The sequence below is a fragment of the Cupressus sempervirens genome, chromosome 6 (assembly GCF_028749045.1).
Source record: "Cupressus sempervirens isolate cs-2001-9-10 chromosome 6, ASM2874904v1, whole genome shotgun sequence".
Classification (NCBI taxonomy): Eukaryota; Viridiplantae; Streptophyta; class Pinopsida; order Cupressales; family Cupressaceae; genus Cupressus; species Cupressus sempervirens.
The window spans coordinates 255,650,075-255,655,307 of NC_143123.1; positions in this window are offsets into that span (position 1 = coordinate 255,650,075).

The window sequence follows — 5,233 nt, forward strand, 5'->3', positions numbered from 1 at the left end:
TATTCTAATTGCGAAACAAATTTATCTTGAACATCTTGATGCTTAAATCTCTAAGAACTCTTTGACATTCCAAATAATGAAAGGTTGATACCTTTCATATAAAATATTCACCAAATGATAAGCTTTAGAAAAATATTAGCCACAATATTTTCTTTGCGAGTTGCCAATAAATGAATAAGAGGAGAGTGTGAAAAATTTAACTATTGCAGTCACTGATTATTAATCTCCTATCATAAATGATTATTAAACTGTTGAAAACAAATTCTTAGCTAATATCAAAAAATAACACAACTGCAACTTCACTTGTAAAATACGGAAAGAAATGCGCAACACAATGAACACAATATTTTCGGACAAATTGTCCCTGGAAAAACCCCTAAGGGAAAACCAATTCTACATATGAGAAATTATATTAAACTTCAGCAAATCAAGAGATACAAAATTCCTTGCCTCTTACTGGCAGAACTTCGACAACATCCTAATTTATCCCGCTGATATTCCCCATTGCTATTCCCATGCTAACATTGTGCCCTTGCTAACACTGCAAGACTGTTTGCTAACACTGCAAATGTTTCTCCAAACTTCATGTTCTCCAAATGCCCCCTAGACCCCCTTTATAACTACTCTCATTGGTAAACCAACAGTCGAGATTGATTTACAATCGACGGTGGAGATATAAAACAACTTACCAACCCTAACAAAATTGGTTTCTAGTTGCTTCTAAAAGAAGTCAATTATTTAATAAATAATTGTCCTTGCTCTAACCAATTTGTTAGCAAAAACAATTAGATACTAAATAATAGCATATGGACAAACAGCTGTCCAAGCTAACAAAACTAACACTCCCTCTTAGCGAGGAAGCTGTTCTGCAAGACACCTAACTTATTTCTGAAGAAGATAAATTTTTCCTTCCCCAATGCCTTAGTCAGAATGTCTGCTACCTGCTCCTCTGTAAGTATGTATTGTAGTTGAATAACTCCCCTTTGTACACAATCTCTGATGAACTGATATCTAATATCTATATGTTTAGACCTATCATGAAACACTAGATTCTCAGACAACTTGATGCAACTCTGGTATCACAGTAGTCTCAACCTTCTGACCAAACAAGGCTACTAACAACTTCCGAAGCCATATAGCTTCACATGTCGCCATGCTAGCTGCTATGTATTATGCTTCTGCTGAACTCAGAGCCACAGACTTTTGCTTCCTGCTGAACCAAGATACAACTCCTGATCCCAAGCTAAAACAACACCCTGAAGTGCTCCTTTTGTCTGTTGTACTTCTTGCCCAATATGTGTTAGTATAGCCTATCAACCTGATACCTTCACCTCGAACATATCTGATCCCATACTCGGTTGTACCACGCAAGTAACGTAGCACATGCTTAGCCGCTATCCAATGCATTCTCTTTGGTTCAACCATGAACTGACTAAGAGAGTTAACTGCAAATGCTATATCTAGCCTAGTGTTGACCAAATACATAAGCGAACCAATCAACTGTCTATATAAAGTGGGATCTACATCTTTCTCCTTAGTTGTATCTACCTTCCTCCGATGCGTGATCATGGGTGTAGACATGGCTTTGCAATCCTCCATCCCAAATTTCTTCAAGATTTCAATGCAATATTTCCCTTGACCAAGGAAAATCTCCCCATATTTCTACCACACTTCCATGCCTAGAAAGTAGTGCATAAGTCCTAAATCCTTATCTCGAACTCTTCTGTAAGGTTCCTCTTGCAATCCACTATGAGCCCTAGTGAACCTGTAAGAAATAGGTTGTCCACATAAAGAACAAGAATGAGAATCTCACCCCCAACCATCAAGTAGTAGAGGTTAGCATCTGCTTCACTCTTCACAAAGCCTATTTTCTGCAAGTATGTATCAATGCACTCATACCACGCTCTAGGAGCCTGCTTGAGTTCGTATAATTCTTTCTTCAATCTGCACACATGGGTGTCTTTGTTGTGTGCTACAAAGCCTTCTGGTTGTTCTATGTATACCTCCTCCTTCAACTCACCATTAAGGAATGTTGTCTTGACATCCATTTGATGGATTTTCCATCCCATCTATGTTGCAAGTGAGATTACAGCTCGTATAGAAGTATACCTGGCAACTGGAGCAAATGTCTCCTCATAGTCTATTCCCTCCTTTTGAGAGAACCCCTTTGCCACAAACCTCACCTTGTATTTCTCGATGCTACCATCTGCACCATGTTTTATCTTATAGATCCAACGTGATCCAACTACAGCCCTATCTGTTGGTCTAGGTACTACCTCCCATACATCATTCTGCATTATTGAAGAATATTCCTCAACCATAGCATCTCACCATACCTAATGTTCTGCAGCTTCCTAATAGCTAGAAGGCTCACTATCTACCAACTGACTAACTAATGCCACATAGTCATTGAACTTGGTTGGTTGTCTTCGTTGTCTACTACTCTTCCTAGGAGCTCCCACAAACTCCTGAGTATCCCTTTATGTATCTAGAACCTCATAGTTCCTGCTGCCAACTGTAGAGGATGAAATGTCAACCTCTAAGTCTTCTAGATGCATTTTTTGTTGCACCTGTTGCTCCATACTCTGTGAATCTTCACTAACTAAGTCTACACTTGTACTGGTAATTGTACTTGAGCTTTGGTGCTCTTGACTTGGTCTTGGAGCTTCTGTTGGCTGCTCACTCTGATCATCTGCTGGCAAATCTCTGGATCTCCTAAATGCCTTGTCCTCCATGAACTTGACATCCTGTCTGACAATAAATTTTTTAGTCCCCGAAATGAAAATCCTATATGCCTTTGAGGTCTCACTGTACCCAACAAAGTACCCCCTCTCTGCAATCTGATCTAACTTTGTACATGTATCTCTAGGAATATGACAATATGCCAAACTCCCGAATATCCTGAAGTGACTAACATTTGACTTCTTCCCTGTGAAAGCCTCCTCTGGTGTTATCTTCCCTAGCACCTTGTGTGGAACTCTATTCTGAATGTAGACTACTGTATTACATGCCTCTGCCCATAAGTAACAGGGCATGTCCTGGTCATGTAGCATAGCTCTTGCTACCTCCAATATAGAATGGTTCTTCCTCTCAGCAACTCCATTCTGCTGTGGATTGTAAGGAACAGTCCATTCTCTCTTGATTCCTTCTCTGGTGCAGAACTCTTGGAAGACATTTCCTTTGTACTCGCCTCCATTCTCTGACCGAAGAACCTTTATCTTCTTTCTTGTCGAATTCTCCACAAGAGCCTTGAACTCTTGGAATCGATTGAAAACCTCATCCTTAGTCTTCAAGAAGTATATCCAGGTCTTTCTAGAGAAATCATCAATAAAAGTAACATAGTACTCATATCCTCTAAGAGATTCCTTTGACATCGGTCCACAAACATCTGAATGTACTAGATCAAGAACACCCTTAGATCTAGTGTCACTCCTTGGAAAAGATGCTTTCGCAAACTTCCCCAACACACATCCCTTACATACATCATCATGCTCTGTGCTCACCTTTGGAACACCTGTCACTATCTCATGAAGCAATCTAAGTGTTCCATGATGAATATGGCCCATCCTCCTATGCCATAGCTCTCCAAGATCTCTAGTATTATTGTTGCTCATAAGTACCTTAGGAGTATCAAACTGCAATCTATAAAGGCGACCACTCCTAACTCCAATAGTTATGGGTGATTTCCAATCCTTGTGCTTAATCAACACATTTGTCCCTCTAAAGAGTACATTATACCCCCTATCCTGAAGAACAGATACATAAATCAAATTCATACCTAAGCTTGACACATATAACACATCATGAAGTGGGATTATCTTTCCATTCTCCCTCTGAAACTGAATAGTCCCTTTCTCAATAGGGTTGAGTTTGGACAAGTTTCCCATAGAAATTTGGATGTTGGTGTCCTCCTCCTTGTAACTGGAGAAGTACTCTCTAACTCCTGTCATATGAAATGACGCCCCACTATCAATATACCAAACACACTGTGAGGTTGAGCTAACCATACAAGCTATGAGTGCAAACTCATCTTCCATTCTACTAGAGAGTTCTTCCGCACTTGCTGAAGCTACCACCTGCTTCTTACCTTTCTTCCTCTCTGGGCAATCACTGACATAGTGGCCAAACTCATGACATCCAAAGCACTTGACCTTAGAAAGTTCCTTCTTCTTCTTTTCACTTTGTGAATTTGATCCTTTGCTAGATCCCTTCTTTGCTTTCCCTTTACCCACTAGGGCAACATTCTCTTGTTCCACCTCATTTTTCTGACTCTTGTTGGCCCCATTGACAAGACTTAGTCTAAACTCCTCCTGAGTGAAATCAGTCCATAGTCGATCCCAACTCGGTAAAGTATCTCATCCACTGACAACTTGAATAAAGACACTCCATTGTTTTGTAAACTCATTTAGGTCTATTCTCACTAGCTCGTCATCACTAGGGCTATCTCGAACAAATGCTAACTCATCCTTGACAAGTCTGAGCCTGGTGAGGTAACTTGTGACGTCTTCTCCCTGATTCATTCAGGTATTCTTTAGCTTCTCTCTAAGAATCAACTTCCTGTTGGTGGTAGCATTCTGGTATAAATTCAGAATGGCATCCCACATCTTCTTCGTCGTATCTAGCTCTGCGATATGTGGAACAATATGATCCTTGACACCATCAAGGATAATCCTCCTCACTTTGGCATCATCCTTCCTATATGCTGCAAGCTGTGTTGCATCCATTGGTACAGGTACAACACTGGTAGCATAATCCTTGATACCATTCTCTTCCAACAATAAAGAAATTATGGCCTTCCAGACACCAAAATTTGAGGCACCATCTAATCTATCATGATCTCTCAAACCAGTTGAAGCCATCTCAAGGGTTTAAAGAAATAATAAATCTAAAGAGATCAAAATTTATTTCCTAGGGAAAAACTCTTCTACCCTTAACAACGCTCTGATACCATGTGAAAAATTTAACTATTGCAGTCACTGATTATTAATCTCCTATCATAAACGATTATTAAACTGCTGAAAAAAAATTCTCAGCTAATATTGAAAAATAGCACAACTACAACTTCACTTATAAAATACGGAAAGAAATGCACAACACAATGAACACAATATTTTCGGACAAATTGTCCTTGGAAAAACCCCTAAGGGAAAACCAGTTCTACAGATGAGAAATTATATTAAACTTCAGCAAATCAAGAGATACAAAATTCCTTGCCTCTTACTGGCAAAACTTC